Source organism: Paroedura picta, chromosome 8, assembly GCF_049243985.1.
Source record: "Paroedura picta isolate Pp20150507F chromosome 8, Ppicta_v3.0, whole genome shotgun sequence".
NCBI classification, from domain to species: domain Eukaryota; kingdom Metazoa; phylum Chordata; class Lepidosauria; order Squamata; family Gekkonidae; genus Paroedura; species Paroedura picta.
In genome coordinates, this window is record NC_135376.1 from 60,140,990 (window position 1) to 60,160,583 (window position 19,594).

Here is a 19,594-nt window from a genome sequence, read left to right on the forward strand (position 1 = left end):
ATTGGAGAGTGTTCAAACTAAATTTTTAAGATCTGTTCTACAAATGCCAAAGCGTGCCTCCAATGCTACCCTGAGACTTGAGACAGGATTTATGAAGATGGAGGCTAGGGTATGGCTGACTGCTCTAAATTACTGGTTTAGATTATCCTTTTTCCCTCGTTGGCCTTGCCCCACTAACAACTGAGGATGGTTACCAATCTTTGTGGCAATGGAATGTGAGAGCTTAAATTGCCCTCTTGGGGTTCTCTCCTAAGCTCCTGCTGAGTATGGGATATGATCAGGCCAAAGAAGCTGTTAAGCAGGGATTAACTGACGTAGAATGCCAACAGGATCTAGTTAATAATCCATCCTTCATTGTCAGTGAGTCCAACAGATACCGGTCCTTCCTTATGACATACCTAACCAAACTTAAAGTACTTAGTCATAGGAGGGCCTTCATGCTGTAATGTCCTCCCCTCAGCTGTAATAGAAGGAATATATAGAAAAATACCTTATCTCAAAAGGAAATGCCCCTGTGGTTCTGGACATATAAAAACCATGGAACATACTCTCTTTCCCATACTAGTTTCATTCTACCACTGCTTTGCAAATTTCCAGGGCATTCAGGAAAATTTTCACTTCTTTGCCACTTATAGATACAAATAATGACACAACTTATAAGGTTGCCATGTTCTGTGGAGCAGCAATGAAAATTCTCAATAGAATTGTTTGTATTACTATATTTTAAGATGTTTAAATTCTGATTTTAATAGATGTATCACATCATCTTATGCTGGTCTATGACTGTAATAGTCTGTCTCTGTCTGTCTGTCCAGCTTGTTCAAAATATTTGCTTAAAAGGATGTTTCCTAGGTTCATTTGTTTCATTAATATTACTATTAAAAAGACACAAAAAGTTATTTTTTAAAGTTTGGGAGTGTTAATAGTTCATCATGCACAGTAACAACCCTTATGTTACAGCCTGGATTTAAATGCTACCAAGTCTAAAACTCATTAATGTTTTTTACTTTAAAGTATCTTTAATCTTGCCAGTCTCTGCAAGCTATTTGTTCCTTTTCAAGATTGCTCTTTTCTGTGAAACATTTTTTACCTCAAAAATTAAATCCTATCACACATCATAGACAGTTTCTTTTCATATGCAAAACTGTTGCAATCAAAGGCAAAAATCTCTAATGTACAGGTTTGAAAACATCTGTCTCCATTCTTTTAACTTTGGGGGTCTAATTATCACAGTGCAGATTATGATTGCTAATTATGAAACTAAGATGACCACTTGTAGCAATCACAGCAGGTTTTCCGTCTTGATCGTTTCACAACAATTTACCCTAAAGTATTACATGGTTCTGAAATTGGCAGGGGTAAAATATTTGTGTACAGAAATGTCTACACAAGTTGGCCGTGTGAGAAATTTCTTACTTAATATGACAAGAATTTGTCTCACTGTGCAAGAATTAAGAAAAAAGGAGAGGAGGCTAGCAATACAAAGAGCACTTCACTGGGGCCCATTCTGCACCAGGATCAATGTGGCAAATTGATTACAGAAAGAAAAATGGAATTTAAAATAGTGGAATTCAGCGTTACGGATACCTGCCTTTGTAGTGGAATCCAGTTGTGTTTCAATCGTTTCCCACAGGTTTCCACTCGGCAAAAATTGCTAGAAAGGAAGCGATTTTTGCCATGCTTTGTCCCGTCCCTGGCCATCAATCAAACAAGCAGCCAATGGGCGGTTGTTACCATGCTCCAGAAAAGCCCCTTTGCCTTTAAGACTATGAATATGCCTTGATTCCTTGCTTCCTCCTAACGTAGAGACCCATCTAGCTGGCAGCTGGCCTGTGAGCTGCCGATTCATCATTGCCACGCTCCCCCAAGTGAACCCCCCCCGTGCATGGGCGCGATTTTCGGCCAAAAATAAAGGAAACTTACAAAGGGGGCTGTGTTGTGCTTGGTGACTTGAGGTGAGCTTTAAAGCAGCTCTGTGGAGGGACTGCAGCCAAAGAAGCCTCACTGGGTGAATGAGGGCTCGCCAGTTCGTTGCTCTCCGCTCGCTCCGAGAAAAAAAATGGCGATCGCTTCGCCGGAAGTTCAAAGGAGAGAGCCAGGGGGAGGGACTTTGCTGAAACCACAACAATGGTAACGCACAGAACTTTTTTGCTAGTGTTGCAGATTGGTTGTAAGAGTGTAGCGCTTTCCAGAGCGTGAATCCACTTTTTGGGATTTCCCTGGAAGCACTACAACGAAGCGCTTCTAGCGGGACTGTTTCAGGAGTGTGGCAGATTGTGTACGACGTTGTGCATAACTGCATATTAGGAGCGATTACAATTTGCCACACTCCTGCTACATTAAACTTGTGCGGAATGGACCTGGGAGTAGACCCCATTCAATAAAATGAAACTTGCTTCTGACTAGATCTGCTTAAGGCGTTATCTTAAGGAAGTCTACACAGACAAGGAAGTCAACACAGGCTATGCAGATCTAAAAACTCCAGTTTATTTGATTTAGCCATGGTAATAAAATGCATCTAATTATCTAAACAATTGGGATTTGCTTTGTGCAATCACAGCTTGAAGTCTGTTGGCCAAGCATAGTATGAATTAAGCCAAAAATCCAAGTCACAACTATGATCCCAAAATATACAATCAGGATATGCTTTGTCGCTTCAGGGCATATAGAGTAAGATCTGGTTGTTTTTCTTCTCACCTTACAAGTGAAGAGGAAGGACATACAAATAAATCAGATTAACCATTGTCTCCTGGCAAGCAAAAAGATATCAAGCTGGCTTCTGTGGCAAAAGGTTATTCTGTTTTTAATCATGCCAGAACAAGGTCTGATATACCTCGTTTTCAGATACAACTGTCTTCCTAAATGGCTATTAATAAACAAAAATTATAATTATTCATTCCTTGAGGGATTGGGTTATTGACATTGTTAGTTGTGAAGTTGTGTCTGACCCATCGCAACCCCATGGACAATGATCCTCCAGGCCTTCCTGTCCTCTACCATTCTCCGGAATACATTTAAGCTCGCACCGACTGCTTCAGTGACTCCATCCAGCCACCTCATTCTCTGTCGTCCCCTTCTTCTTTTGCCCTCAATCGCTCCCAGCTCTTCTCCAGGGAGTCCTTCCTTCTCCTGAGGTGGCCAAGTATTTGAGTTTCATCTTCAGGATCTGGCCTTCTGGGCTCATCTCCTCTAGGACTGACCGGTTTGTTCGCCTTGCAGTCCAAGGGACTCGCAAGAGTCTTCTCCAGAACCAGAGTTCAAAAGCCTCAATTCTTTGATGCTCAGCCTTCTTTATGGTCCAACTTTCGCAGCCATACATTGCAACTGGGAAGATCATAGCCTTGAATAGATGGACTTTTGTTGGCAGGGTGATGTCTCTGCTTTTTAGGATGCTGTCTAGATTTGCCATAGCTTTCCTCCCTAGGAGCAAGTGTCTTTTAATTTCTTTGCTGCAGTCCCCATCGCCAGTGATCTTGGAGCCCAGGGGAAAAAATCTGGGTAACAAAAGCTAGTGTCTTTTAAAGGAAAAATGGCAGTTAAAATAAGAAGATTGCTACATGATCCATGCTGTGAACATGTCCAGGTTAGATTACTGGAGTGTGTTTTACGTGGGGCTGTCTTTGGAAATTATTCTGAAACTGTAACTGGTCTAAAATACAGTAGCCAGGTTATCGTTGGGGGTGGAAGCCATGATCTTCTCCTCTGTGTTCTCAAAGATCTGCATTGGCTGCCAATCTGCTTGTGGGCACAAGTCAACATGCTAATTTTTGCTTTTAAAGCTCCAAATAGCTTGGGTCAGAGTAACTGAATGGCCTCCTCCTCCCAAATTATCCCAATCCACCAGTTAAGATCTGCTTCACAAGCCCTCTGTGCCTCATCTTCAGAGGTGGGGTGGGTGGTACCCAGAGACAGGGCATTTTCAGTGATGAAATGACCTCCACTGTGAGGTATGGCTGCTGCCTACCTTTCTTTTAGGCACCAGGCTAAAATATTCCTTTTTCCCTATGCTTTTAACTAAGAAGTTTTCTTTTACATGTTTTATTTTATGTGGTTGTTATGCTCTGTCTTGTTTAAATGGTGCTGGCTTTTCAAAATGGCTCACTTAATGCCTTTGTTTTAATCATTTTCTTTATTAAGCCAGTTTGGTGGAGAGCCAGTTTGGTGTAGGGGTTAGGAGTGCGGACTTCTAATCTGGCATGCCGGGTTCGATTCTGCACTCCCCCACATGCAGCCAGCTGGGTGACCTTGGGCTCGCCATGGCACTGATAAAGCTGTTCTGACCGGGCAGTGATATCAGCGCTCTCTCAGCCACCCCACAGGGTGTCTGTTGTGGGGAGAGGAATGGGAAGGCGACTGTAAGCTGCTTTGAGCCTCCTTCAGGTAGGGAAAAGCGGCATATAAGAACCAACTCTTCTTCTTCTTCTATTAGTGGTATTTTAATGATTTTGTTTATTGTTTTAGTTGCAAGCTGCCTAGAGTGGTTCTCTGAGGAGGTAGCACATACTGTTTATGAATGGATGGATGGATGAATAGGAAAGAGAGAGAGAAAGTTTGTGCAAAAAGAAGCCTTGTGGGTGCAGGTCTCTTTCCCTGACTTCCAAAGGGGAACTCCCCCTGGGTCACAATTTTTTTATCATAGCAGAAATTATAACTGCATTCTCACTGACTGAAGGAAACTCAAGACAGGGCCCCAGAACTACTCAGTGCTTGGGGAAGTGGAAAGCACCCATGTGCCCAGTCTCACAAAACTAGAAGATACATAATGCATTGATTTTCTGTATCTTAAGGAAATATATCAGTTTCAACAAATCTATTTCCTGTGACCTCCTGTGACGAGTGCCTGAATCGATCCTTTAACCCATAAAGAGTTAACAGCTTTGGGAAGGCAAATTCAATCATGGAAGAGGCTCAGGTGAAGGAAGGATTGAAACTGCTTTCCTCTGTGACCCTTCTCCAGTTGTCAAGGCAGTTGCCTGAAGCTACTAATTAGTTTGTGTAGTTTTTTTTATTAAAAAATCTTTCACAGCACATCTGGTTGGTTCTCAATCTCCACCTTTGCTCATGCCTCTTCTGACTAGAGATGTCAAATTAACAAGTTTGTTGTAAGCCAGAGACAATTATTTCAATTTCTTTTGACTGATTGGGCATGTAAGTTAGGGCTTCAAACAGATTCCATCTGAACCTTTCATTCAGAAAAGATGGTTGCTACTTTGTCACAGTTCTGACGTGCCTAAGTTAATTCTTCTTCCATTCAAAGCTGTAAGCTTTTATCAGACCCAATAATCTTCACTGTATGTGCTTGTTGAAAGTTGTCGCCACCAACTCCTGTTCCATTAAAGCAGATGTTCTAGCTGTTCACATTATATGAAGGATGCAAGCTCTGGGCTTGTAAAATAAGGTAACATGAGGTCAAATAGTGAGCTAGTAATATATTTAGAAAGCTATAGCTTGATAAAATGGGAAATTGCTCAGACTGGAAAGGAAGAAGACTGGTAAATAAAAAATTAGCTGCAAAGATGATGGAAGATGGTTACAATAGGAACAATAAATGGAATGGGGTTATTGCAGACTTTAGAGAGGTTAATCAATTGAACATCCCAGGAAAGAGCATGCTGCAAAAAATTCAGCAAAATCCTCTTGAGATAATTATAGGTCTGGGGTCAGAGCGTTAGACAACAGTTCTTGCGCTTGTCAGCGATTAATTCTTACCACAGATTACAAATCATATGACTCAAATTTCAACTTGTGAAAGATCAAGTGATTCTGGGACCGTGGGGGGGGGGGGGGGAAGGGGAATGAGGGATAGAATAAAATGCAATTTATTTTAAAAGCAAACTTTCATTTTAAAATATGAGTGTGGGCTCCTTTATCACAGAAGTCAAAGCTCTATCATCACAGTAACCAATTATGTGGCTGCCTACTGACCAGGAATTAGGGCATGGGAATATAGGAGTGTATGAGGTGCAGTACAGGTCATGTGTTAACGCATACACAGGTGTCCGAAGACACACCTATATTCAGCAGAGGGGAATTGCTTTGCGAGAGGTTTGGTAACATAGCATTTAGATCGTTGCCAATGTTTACAAGTGATTACACCCTTTAGAACTCAAGGCAGACGACAGATAGTGGAAGGAAAATAACAAAAATATATCTAGCATTCTAGCATTCAAGCAGATAGGAAAATAAAGGGAGGAAGAGGATTGCAATAATTATATTTACCGGTCCTGTAGAGCAGAGAAGTCAGAGAACGAGTCAACACAGCCAGCATGTAAGGTGATCTTAATTGGTCCCGAATCAGAAGCACGATTTGGCTTGACAAAGCCCCTGTTTTTATAGGTTTTGGGAGAGAGGGAGCTGTGCTGGGCTTGTGATAGGGGCTTGGTAAGCACATGATGGAATTTTCTATGGGTAGGATGTTGGGAAATGTTCTAGCCAGGTCCAGAGATGGGCAATAATGGGTCTTTAATGGGTCTTAAGAAAAAGAACCATCATGGCAATGGCTCTATCTATGGAGGTGGGGGAAGCGATTTCCTCTGGCAGATTTGTCAAGAATGAGTTGTTAGACAAAGGAGATTGCCTAGGAGCCCCTAGACCAGTGGTTCTCAATCTTCCTAGTGCCGTGACCCTTTAATACAGTTCCTCATGTTGTGGTGACCCCCAACCATAACATTATGCAAGTGTTCTTTCACAGAAATTAAACCAAAACTGACTAACGGCATGAAGATCCATTTTTTGTGATTGTATATAAATGTTTTTTTTTTCCCGGGGTTTCTCATTTCAGTTCTGCCTCTTGTCCCACTAAGTGCAGGTGCCTGCAGGAGGAGTGGCAACAGTGGTGCCCCCCCCGGGCAAGGTGCTCACCCTGCTGCAACCCCTGTGAGAGGGTTATCTGACCCCCCCGATAGGGTCCCAACCCCCAGGTTGAGAACCACTGTCCTAGGCAAACACAGTTCTGCTGGTCACTTAATCAGCAATAAAATGGGGCGGGGGGGGGGGAGAGGAGAGTGATGCATGTCTCAGGCTGCAACTGTCATGTCAAACTGTGGCTGAGAAGAAGACGGAGTCTAGCCCAGCAGGGTCTTGGCAGACTTTTTAACAGTGCTTGGCTTGGCTACAAGCCTAGACTATTAAGGAATGCCACTGGTTGTTGGGGACAGTATGCCATACCGTAAGGCAGGGTCCTGCCATACATAACAGTATGCCCAGCTTTCTTCATGAACTCCAATCTAACAACATTCAGCACCATCAAAGTTCTGGAGCCATGTATTAAAGTAGCATGATGATCTCAGTTTGCAAATGGAATTTACAAGTGTAACTTTGGTCTAACATTTCTGTTGCTGCTGCTGCGGCAACTCATTTCCACCATTAGGAGCTGATGTCATTTCATACCTTTCTTGTGACTCAAGGAAACTTCAGATTTTCTGCTTACCCAAAACATTTTTGTGGCTTTCACGGAATGATTTTGCTGAATGGCTTTGCTTAGATATAGATCATTTTGCTGCTTCGTTCAAACATTGACGTACACACATCTGTAAACAGGAATCAGTTTAATATCCCCTCTTGCAGTATTCAGTTGTATAAATACTTACATGGTCTTGTGCATGGTGTGTGTGTGTGTGTGTGTGTGTGTGTGTGTGTGTGTGTGTGCAGGAAGATAGGGGAACACAGAATATTCTAATAATTAGTCTGGGTAGGATCTAAGAACTTTTTCTATGTAGAGAGGAACTTCAGATGTATGCTTTAGATTTCACACGAGCACACACACTGACAAAACCATTGACTTAAACGTCTTTCAGTCTTGAGCATCCTATGAAGTCTGTAACAGGTAGCGATTAGACAGGATAATAGAGAATCCATACGGAAGTGATTGAATGTGCTCACATTGACAGGACTCTTGTCAAAGCAAAGTTCATATTTAAGTGTGGTAGAATGGCCCCACTTACCCATGAGCACCACTGCATTTGGCCCTTCAAGGAGCCCAGTGATTGTCCTGAATCTCTGACATGCTGTTCTCCCAGCTCATCCACTCTTTGGAGGAATTTCTCTTCCACTCTTTCTTCAATGAACTGTCATCAACTGGTCATTTCAGGAATTACTCACCTAGCCACTCTTCCATGTGTTGCTATTTGAAGGCTCCACTTAGTGCCTGCATCTCTTGCTAACTTGGTGACTCTTTACTAAAGGCATGGATTCCCACACTGGTATACTCCAGGGAAAATAGTTACTGACTGCTTTCATTCCCCTGGTGCCCATTTTAAATATATTCAAATGGTGGAGAACTGATAACATATTAAATAGTAAAGAATTTATTAAAAGTTCCCATTCTCTCTTTACGCAACAATGGATTCAGCAAGGAATACAAAGGTGTAAACCAAAAATTTCCCTGTCCCTCACCCCATGCATTCCCAAGTTGACCTTATTCTAAGACAGGCTGTAATTTAGAAGTTAGCAGTATTCTTGAACCTTCCATTACCTTGGAGTCTTTGTCCTGGCAGCCAGCCCTTTGTCTAGTCCATTAAACAATGGCAGCCATTAAGATGGTGCTCAGGTGTGAGAGCTCTTTCCTATAGATGGAATCAGCCAAAACAAACCTGCAAAGATGTCCACTTTCCCCTCTATAACAAGGAATTTTATCTCCGCTGTTTTCCCACTCCCTTGTGGATCGAAGAATCCTTTCCTGACCTCTCCAGGCAAATACAACCTACCCACTCATACTCCATATCATTCCAAACTACATCCTGTATTTGATGTGGTCGACCATGCGATATTGGCTCACCATCTTGCTCACCTAACCGGGATTAGGGGAACTGTGCTGCAATGGCTGGTCTCCTTTTTCCGGAACCAGGTGCAGAGGGTTGCGTTGGGGGAATGAGCTATCTGACCCTCACGAGCTCCCATGTAGGGTTCCACAAGGGGCAATACTCTCCCCTATGCTTTTTAACATCCATATGCACCCTCTAGCCCAGCTGGTCTGGGGCTATGGGCTGGGATGTCACCAATATGCAGATGACATCCAGCTCTACTTCCTAATGGATGGACGGACGGATTCCCCCCGGGAATACATTTGCCAGTTATTTGGATGCAGTGGCTGGATGGCTCAGGCAGAGTTGCCTGAAACTCAACCCTTCCAAGACAGAGGTCCTGTGGCTGGGTAGAAGAGGGCTGGACCAGGAAGCATGTCTACCATGCCTTGATGGGGTCCAATTAACACCTGCACCGGTCGCCAGGAATTTGGGAGTGACCTTTGATGCCTCCCTTTCTATGGAGGCTCAGGTCACAAAAGCAGCCCGGATGGCATTTTTCCATCTTCATCAAGCTAGGCTACTAGTTCCCTACCTGTCCTTGGATGACTTGGCCACAGTGATCCATGCAACAGTCACTTCCAGACTACTGTAACTCGCTCTACGCAGGCCTGCCCTTGTCTTTGATCCGGAAGTTACAGCTGGTACAGAATGCAGCTGTCAGGGTCCTCACTGGGACATCATGGAGGGTCCATATTCAGCCGGTGCCTCGACATCTACACTAGTTACCAGTTTGTTTCCGGATCAAGTTCAAGGTTTTGGTTTTGACCTTTAAGTCTATACACGGTCTGGGTCCTGTTTACCTGTGGAACCTCTAGGTTGGTTATGCCCTCTGCAGGGCTCTTCGCTCTGTGGTTATGGTAGTCCCAGGCCCTCAGGACATTGGCCTGGTCTCGACCCAGGCCAGGGCCTTTTCGGTCCTGGCCCCAACCTGGTGGAATGAGCTCCCAGAAGAGCTAAGGGCCCTGTTAGAGCTGCCAACTTTCCGCAGGGCCTGTAAGATGGAGCTCTTCCACCAAGCATACAGTTGAAGCCAGGGTGGGGCCCATTATTCAATCTGAGATCTTCGATGTCCACTGTGTCCATCTGCTAATAAATAGATCTGTCTCCCCAGTCTCACCAGTAAGATAGCAAGAATGTTGGCCCTGGCTGGTTGAGGGGGTTAGCTTAGCTAGTAGTTTGTCCACCTGCCATCTTATTAACTAAATAATTGTAATTATTGGGCATTTATGGGTTTATTGTGTTTTTATTCTTTTATTGTGTGAACCGCCATGAGCCCAATTAGGAATGGTGGTATACAAATTTAAATAATAAGTAAAAATAAAAATGTAGAACCCCTTCAAAATTGTAGTTGCCAAGGCAATCAAAATGGGTGTGAGAAGCCAGAGATGTAGAAAGAGTCACCAGGAAGGAAAATAAGAATTGGTGATGGGAATTAGGAACAGAAGCTAGAGTAGTCAACAGAAGGGGGAAGCCAAAACTCACAAGGAGGAAGCTGGGGGAAAACAGGAGCAGGAATTTGCTGGGGGATTTTTCATGGGTCTATTACTTATGCTTGTAAAATTCATCTTCATAGTGTACCTCAAATAATTTAACTGATAAATCAGTAAAGGAACAGTCAACTAGAACCATTTATTTGGATGACAGCCCCAATTACTAATAGCCAGATACTGCCATTATAACATATTTTTAGAAAGCCTTACACATTCAAGAAAAAAGCTGCCATGTCAATCTACTCCCTCTTGCCCATTAGTATTTCCTTATCCTATCAAACATTGCTTAACCTTTGGGACTGTGATATATCAATGCTATGTCAATTTCTGACCCTCAAGGTAGATATCTTTTACCACTATGCTTCTCATCTTGATGGGTGGGGCAGGGCTGTTGTTATGCAAGATGACAGTGAGAATTTCAGCAGGGTGTGTTGTAGACCAGTGGTCCCCAACCTTTTTATCACCGGGGACCACTCAACGATGGGGACCACTCAATGCCTTTTACTGAGGCCCGGTGGGGGGGTAGTTTACTCCTCTACTCTCAACCACTGCCCCAGCGCTCTCTGATCGCTATGGTAATGTTTAAACATCCCTTCAAAATAAGATACAGACACGCCACAACAATGAAGTGTGATGTAAAGGGCTGGGGGGGGGATGAAGTAAAGGGCCAGGGGGGGAGAAGGCGTCCTTCGGGGCCCACCTCCAATTAGTCGAAGGACCACGTGTGGTCTGCGGCCCACAGGTTGGGGATCGCTATTGTAGACCACAATGGGGAACTATCATTTCCTCTCCACCCAACCTTTCCCAGTAGCAGAAAAGAAAGATGCCATGAACATGGCTGAATTTATCTGCTGCACTCTAGTTTTCCATCTTCAGTCTATGCCATAAAAAGTACTGTGAACAATCAGCACCAATACTCTGCACCAGGTAGGCCTTATACCTGTCTCTCTTTTGCCCAGCGCTGGACCCAAAGTCTTTTTTCACTCTAGTGGTGGAAGGGGGAGTGGGCCAAGTAACAGTAAATTTTAATACAATAGTAGCTCTCAAAATCAGTGATCTACCAGGAATCCACCCAATCAGTAGCCTGATCCTATTTTCCACTGGCTTATCCTTCCCAAAGGAGTATGAGTCAATAAATAAATGGCCCGCTATTTCCTACATTTATTTTTGAGATAGTAGCTAGCGGCTCTCCTGATCTGTAAAGGTCTCAAGGGAATACTATGGTAATGGTTGCATGCAACAAAGAATGTTATGTACTTTATAAAAATGTGTTTTTAATCATCCAGAAAAGCTAGGCCTGACCTCAGTAAGGTTAAACTATACCCTTGCTGAAATGGATCCAAATATGTTGCAAGGAATATGTGTTCTCATGACTTCTCCTTTTTTTTTGAACCCACAAACCTCTTAGTGAACCAGCATAAACACATCTTGCAAAGCGCGGGATTTTTTTTAACCTCTGTAAAAATGAAAGTTTTTTTAAGATACCAAATTCTTCCATTCATTTAGATTAACTATGTATATTAAAATTCTCCTCTTCACTGGATCAAATGCAATTAGAAGATGTTTGATTATGCACTGGGTTTTCAAACTTGCCTGGAGCTTTATAAATGCATAATCAAATTAGATCTATTTGTCTTTGGCTGTGAGCCAAGAAAGGGGAAACTATATGCATTTTAATAGCTGAAGCTTGGAAGGTCTATAATAAGAGGTCAACATCTGACAGCAGAGGTATGATATTAGTTATTCAGAGAGAGTCAGTAAGTTGTGGTGTGTTTTTTTCAATTCAGTATGGTAAGAATTGACCTTGAGCTGCATTGCGCCAAAGGAATGATTTCAAAACAGGCAAAGCTATGTCTATAAAACTAAAATCCCACTTCTGTCTGACATTGTTACACAATTTTTCTCTGGTATCCAGAGAAGATATTTGTTTTCTTATTTATTTCCTAAAAATGACTTCAATCTATTGTAACAATCCCAGTAATTCTGCTCTGTGTGAGAGAATGTGGAGGGAGGGATAAGGTCAATTGACCCTCCTTTGCCAGCTCCTGGTTCTCCACCACAGCAGTCATGAAAACCCAGCGTCTTTGGGAAGGAGGGCAAGAAAAGGAAAAAGAAATAAGCAAAGTGCACTTACATGGATAAAGCGACACATTACAAATAGGGAACGCAGCCTTCTTCCACACACATACCGCACTGTAGGCTCACAGGGTGATCTACCCCTTCTTGATGGCTGTTGCCACTCTCACAGAGGAAGATAAAAAAAGGAGGGCATCATTACTTTGGACAATGAATCCATGGTATTCTAGGAATTTTCCCAATCTCTATGGTCTTTACCATTAGGATAGGGGGATCCCTAAAGCATTGTGTAATGCTCTTCCTTCTCTTCAAGCCCCACCCCAAAAGTTCCCAGGATTTCCAGGTGCAGGCCGGGCAACCCTACCTACCATACTTAATATAATCTAAGATTAATATAGTATAAGCTTGAAAGTGTGAAATTAATTTTTACATCCTGAAATTATTTTGTTACCCACTGCAGAATTTTACTGCCATCTACCCTAACACAAACTCTCTCTTTCTCTTATTTTTTTAACATCACATGCAGCCTGAATAAGAATTCTGAAAAGCTTGTTGACTTCTGTGTAGTGTTTTGGTTGGTCCTAATGATAGTGTTGCCATGTCAGGGTAGACTATGGAGAAGACGCCTGTTCTCAAATCATAGACAGCAAGCTCCAGCAGGCTGCAGTTTTATATATGAAGAGTATGCTCTTGTCTAAAGGAAGAGGCATATGACAATTAAGTCCAGAGTCCACCTTACTGCACCACTGGGTTCTGACATTTTACCTTGTTGATTTTATTAGTTTTTAAAATTGCAGTTATTTTAAGGGATCAACACAGCTGCAAAGGTTATAAATAGAAAAAATGCTTTTAAAGCTTTTACTTTTTGGACCTTTTCATTTTAAAATCTTGAATTATCTCCCCAAAGTCAATGTTTTGCTCATTAGACAAAAAAGTTAGATAGCTTGCCCTGTAGTAAATTGTTCTAGGGTTGTCAGCCATGTGCCTGTGGGTCCTGGGATCTTTTGTACTCCCAGGGAAGGAATGTTGTGGATGTTGTGATGTTACTTCTCAGTGATCACTTGGGAGTAATGTTACAGCCCTTGTGACAGTCTAGTAATTTCCCATAGTGAGTGTAATGCCTGAACCAGAAAAAACTTTGGTCTGCTGACTGTTATCCATAAACCCATTGACTCCAGTGGACTTAGAAGAGGATAATGCTGCTTAAAGGTCCACTGTGACCTCTGTCTAACTGACTTACACTTATGTCTGTCCAGTTTGCATTTATAGCCAGACATGATGGTGTGGTGTGTTGTGTGGATCCCATGGAGCCTTTTCTATGAAGTGAAGTATTTCCACCCATGGAGCATGACTTTCTTCCCCCTTCTGCCATATCCTCAAGTGCTCCACAAAGGCCTCTTATGCACGGGCCAGAAGGCCCACGCTGGTAGCAGGAGTGCTTCAGTTAAAATCACCAATAAAGGTCGCTGCCACTGCCAGTGCAGGAGCCTCCTGGCCCAGGGTTATGGAAGGCCCATGGTAAGCAACCGTGGGATCTTCCACAGCTTCCTGGGTGAGCCGGGGCTGCAGCAGGCCGGCCTTGTGAGTAATCACCAGCGCCGGGCTACTCGGCCCGCCCAGCCCCGACCCTACGGTGTCCCTTAAGGGACACTGCACACCCCTGCGAGTTGCGTGGAGCGATGGACTATTTTCAGCCAGAGTTGAGGGGGCATGGCCCCTTCCCACCTCCCCTACCTCCCCTACCCCCCCCCCGTGCCAGCACGGGGAAGCTGACGCCTTACATAAAGGACCAAAGTGCTGCTCCTGAGAAGCCTCCTGTCCCCAAAAATCAGTATTCTGAGGGTCCATTGTGGCTGCCAAGGGTGGGAGGACAAGTGGGAAATCCATCCATCCATAGAAAATACAGCATGGGGTCCACCTGATACATCTGTTTGTGTGAATGATTGAAATAGTAACTACATAGATATTTACATCATCACTCTAAACTGGATGTTATTCATTGTTGGGCCAATTTTGAGTAAAGTGGTACAGGGATGGGGGTTTCATACAGCTAATTTCCTTCTGTTAATGAACTGTCTCTGAAGCCCTATGGTAATTTCAAATAGTCTCCTACCTATGTTCACCACACAATCTTCCTCAGAGGGTTTTTTTTAACATTCTAAGTTGAGCTGTATAGCACTAAATCAATATAGCACTGCAGTGCTATAGCAGCATCATTCCAATGCCTTGACTCCTCTTCTCAACCTTGCCCTGATTTTTCCACACAAGTTTGTTTCTTTTATGTTCTCTATTTTTAAATTGTTAGGGATTTGTTTTTCCCCCACAGAATTGTTGTACTTATGAATGTACTAAACCACTTAGGGGATTCTGGTCAAAAGAGAGATATCAATCTGATTTTTTAAATCCTGTACAGCTTAATTTTCTGACCAAGAAAAAGCCACTATTATAAATCCACAAGCATTTACACTTGCTTTCCCCAAAGACTACAGAAATGTATGTTGTCAGATGAAAGATGGCTCAGTTGTCAGCTTTCCCCTCTTTGAATAAGATGATTTGTGTTTTCAAAGGATATTTTCATTCTTTACAACACAGGCTCATTTGGACTCTTGAGGATTAAATACAAGATACCCAAAGCTCTGTGTTATTGAAATACTAGAAGGAATGCTTACATTTCAAACATCTTTTTTCAACAACCAGAGTGTGAAAAGATGAAGGAATCTGTTAACATATTGATTGCTTTTAGCACCATTTTAAATTAGCTTTCCGTTCCTCTTCATATGGTTTTCCATTACATTTAAATAAATTAAAGTTCAATTATCTGGAAGACATGCGCTGAGCACTCTTCAGAAAGGAGCGTGAATTGATCAAATAATCAGTATGAGCATTTCCTCAGGATGACTGCCTTTGGGCTGCCCCCCACGGTTAAATGCACTGCTTTGTGTAGGCAAGATTTCTGCTGGCTCCTGGCAGGCACAGCGATGGACTATTTTCAGCCAGAGTCAAATGATTGCAAAGGACGATCTCTCTGCACTTCCTCGTGAGTCATGCTTTTCAGAATTGCTCATCAGCTGGAGAAGTTCTCTGTTGACACACAGGGAACGGATTCTGAGCAGCAAAGAGGCAATAGACACAAACAGGAGGATGTGCTTCCCAGATGGCTCCTTTGATTCTAATGATGGCAACATTTTCATTCTTTTGGGTGGTGATTAGTCCTGGAGAAAAGAGCATTCAACATCTTGGTTCTCATTAACTTAATTAAAACTTAGCAACACAAGTGTATGGCAGTCCTCGTTAGTACAAGTTCGTTTTTACGTTTTTGTTTTTAGCATACTGCAGGAACTGGAGACTGGTTTGTGTCTTCTGTCTCTCTTAAAAGAAGTTATATATTGTAGAACAAGAAAAAAGAAAACACAGCTGGCTGGATTTTTGGAACTGCAAATTCCAGGTGCATGTGGAAGGTGACCTTTCCATATCTTCCCCTTCCCAGATGCTTATGATTCCACAGATTTTGGTGCTGGGGTTTAGGGGACCTTGTGGACAGAATATCAGGAGGCACTGGGAACTCTAATTAGGCATATTAATTTTACAAAATTATTGCTGCCATCCTCTTCTATAGGAATACAAAGCCCAGTGTCAAGTGCCACTGAAAATCAAAACTCTGAACCAGTAACTCTGCAGCTTTGCTCACTGGACTATCTGAACTGCCAAACTGCTGGGACAATTTCCTTTGTACCACAGCACTCTTCTCAAAATGCCCATCTGAAGAAGCACATTCCCTAAAAAGATCCAGTAAGAGCTGCTGGGATCAGCTGACTCAAGAGTACAATAGCATCTATGCTAGAAGGTAGTAGGTTGGTAATGGACTTTATCCAGCAGTTGGATCCCCTGAACTTTTTCATTGGGGGAAAGGAGGAGGGTAACCTATGCTGGGGGATCTTGGGACCAATATTGACAAAAGCCACGTCAGACAGGGATGGTACTAAAGAGGTGAAGAGGGTGAATCTAAGCAAAGAAACTGACTAGATTTAACACATTAAGCTTCTGCTGCTGAATCAGGCCGTTCAGTCAGAGAAACTTGCCCATACCATGAGGACTGCAGAAACGCTGCTGTTAGGGTTGCCAGGCTGTATTGTAAGAACTTCCTGTGAGTAGGTGTGATAAGAACTTCCTGTTGGTAAACTGCAAACTTTGTCTAAAATATATTGCTGCATCTTGCAGTCAACAGAAGATAACATCCTGTCTCTGAATCACATAAACTGTACTAAGAAAAAAATGGCTTTTCCAATCTTAAATTCTCTAATTTGTATAGTTCTGCCATTTTTTACTCTTGCCTCATTTGTTCTGGCTTTGCAAGATGGGGTAGGGCAACAGTTTATGGCAGAATGCTTTAGGTTTTCTTCTGAAGCAGAAATTATGTTTGGCCATCTCTATGGTTTCTGAGATCTGAGCAAGAGATTCTTATTCCTGTTACTTGCAAGGGTACTTGAAAGGAGGCCCACAGACTCAATTTTTAAATGAAAGGCAAGGTGCTGAGGAAGTTGAATTCTGCTCAAAACCTGTTTCTTTGCCCCACCCCATAGGTTTGTGATGGGTTGAGAGATACCATATCCATAAGGGGCCCTAACACACACACACATGGATCCTGCTGACAGCTTTGCATTCAGCCATTATGTGCAGGAGTCATCTCAAATCTACGTTTGCAAATAAACCAAAATGCATGCACATAAATTACATGCATCCTAGTAAAAACAGTTAGCAGTTACCGGTAGCAACGTAACAGAATACACTTTCTCACGATAGAGCTGTATTCTGTTAGGGAGACAGGGGTGGTAGATTTCCTTGTAAGGTAAATGCAGAGAAGAGAACAGGCCTGAGGAGAACAGGCCTGCTCACCCACCCCCTTTCCCAGGATAACAGCTATTCCTTTAAATTTCTTTGAAAATTCCCCCTCCCAGGTAGTTTTAATTTTTTGTTCTCAAACTGGGCTCCAAACCCAGAAGTAAGCTTGAATGAGGAAACAGCACCTGGGAGGGGGGATTACAGAGGATGGGGAGGGATTAAGCTAGCCTTCTTCCTCTCCATATAAATGTTTTTTTCTGCCCCTGAACTCTTAGTACTTTACAGTTACCACTGTGGGAACACGTTTGTGCCAATGTTCCATCCTCACTTTGGATCTCACAAGGACTGCTTGCATTACTGTCCTCTCTGTTCCTGTGCCAGATTGGGGGGGGGGGGGGTGGAATTGCAATATATCTCTCTCTCTCTCTCTCTCTCAAAGGCTCAAGACTGAAGTTAGCCATAAATATCCAGCAGGTTAGTCCTACTATATTCTGGGCTGTTTGTGGGTGTGGCAGTTCCATGGCAGTTTTAAACATCCTTCTGCATATGTTTGAACCTGCCCCCTTCCATCTGAATTCTGGTAAAAACATATGATTCCTGAGAAGCCTTTTGATCTCCATGAAGTAAGACTAAACTCCCATTCCTTTAGGCCACTCTTGTTTGCTTCCTGCCTTTGGTTTCTGCACGTAACTTTCCTCAGTAACATGGAACTATCCCCAAAGGTAGCAAAACCACAAAGGTCTGCATTACATGCCAGCACCTCAAAGAGCCTCCTTGCCTTGGGGAAATGTGTAAAGCATTATTGGAAAGCTGAGCTATGAATAACTTAAAAGAACAGAAGTCATTGAGGAAGACAACCCTTTATTCTGCTCTGATCAGATCACATCAGAGATTCTTTGCAGTATTCAGCAGCGAAGGGTGTATTTAAATTGTGCTGAGCCTACTTCAAGAGCGAAGGAGAAGCCTGGGCTCTTGATATGCTTGACTAACTTTCCTTGTGCCAATTTTATCAGACTCATCTGCGGTCCAGTTTAATCAGAGTTTGGTTTCAGCTGATCAAAGTCAACAGGGCAGTGGGGCTGGCTTGAGACATTCTTACTGCTTGAAGCAACAATTTCCCTACAAATGGCAGTCCCATTTCCATAAATTAGTAAAGGGAGGTATAATTTATGGCCCTGACATGTATCATCCAAGGAAGCTTGATCTCACCAGATCTCACAAGCTAAGCAGGGTCAGCCCTGGCTAGTATTTGGATGGGAGACCACCAAGGAATTTCTGAGGCATGACATGGAAGCCAGCATTAGCAAATCACCTCTGAACATTTTTTTGCCTTGAAACTCTCCAGGGTCATCATAAGTCAGCTGTGACTGGACGGTCCTTTTCACCACCACGACCTCAATCCATTAGCAAGGTTTCCTGCTCTACCTACTCCGAACTTGACAACCTGTCATACAATTGGAAAGAATGCACCTTCTACCAGCTTTACACAGGCACACACAGCATGAATTTACAGAGGGATGATCTGTCAACAAAAGCAAGAAAATAAGGAAGAGGATCACTTGCACTTTGAGGTCCATACAACTTTGGAGGTAAGTCTGCCTGTTGTTGTTACCCCCACCCCTTCCTTCCCTTCCCTTTTCATATTCTTTCCAATGCCTGATATGATTCATAATTTGAACACAGGATCCTTTTATAGCCTATGTGGGTTCAGAATGTCAAGGCTGTCAAATGAATTAGACATTCATTTATTCTATTCCAATAAAAGCAAATGGGGCTTGAGCATGCCAAGCCCCTCAAAATCTTAAAACTTCTACACTGCAATAGGCAGCCTATACAATCATTGTCCATGATCAACCCATCTCAAGTTACAACAGATGACAAAGACATGTGTCGTTTCTTCCTTGCAGGACTGATCAAACTTGCAGGACACAAGGGTCATAACACATTTATTCAATATAGCAAAATTTCAGTTAGAAAAGGAATAAGAAGTAATTTTGTAAGCACACATTACCGGCAGCGATGGGTTCAGAGACAAATTGCCCCCCCCCCCCAGTTTAGAAAATTATGTGGAATTACAAACCAAGGTCAAAACTGCATCAGCTTCAGGGATGGCTTATAGCAGCTCTTCCCAATGCCAGCCCGTCCTGCCACTGGGCAGCTATTTCTACCACTGGTCCTTTCCCTAAATGTACTAATGAAGTAGCATCAGAAAGTTGAAGTTGCAAATTCCGGGAAGGCACAAATCTGGCAGGGCTGGTGGAATTAGCAATGAACAAGGAGAACACAGTGAAGAAATCAGAATTAGTACATAGGGCTAACCCAGTTGGGGATATTACAATAAATAAATAAATATAGGATCTTCAGAAGTCCAAGGGAGTCGGCAGG

General features: G+C 42.9%; 1 long non-coding RNA gene across 1 annotated transcript in view; it reads left to right on the plus strand.

Moving 5' to 3' along the window:
* LOC143843627 (uncharacterized) overlaps window positions 1-19,594 on the plus strand; it is a 48,612-nt gene that overhangs the window by 19,374 nt on the left and 9,644 nt on the right. Inside the window, exon 2 of the long non-coding RNA XR_013233620.1 lies at window positions 18,555-18,798. This is a non-coding gene — a long non-coding RNA (uncharacterized LOC143843627). The remainder of the gene's footprint in view (window positions 1-18,554; window positions 18,799-19,594) is intronic.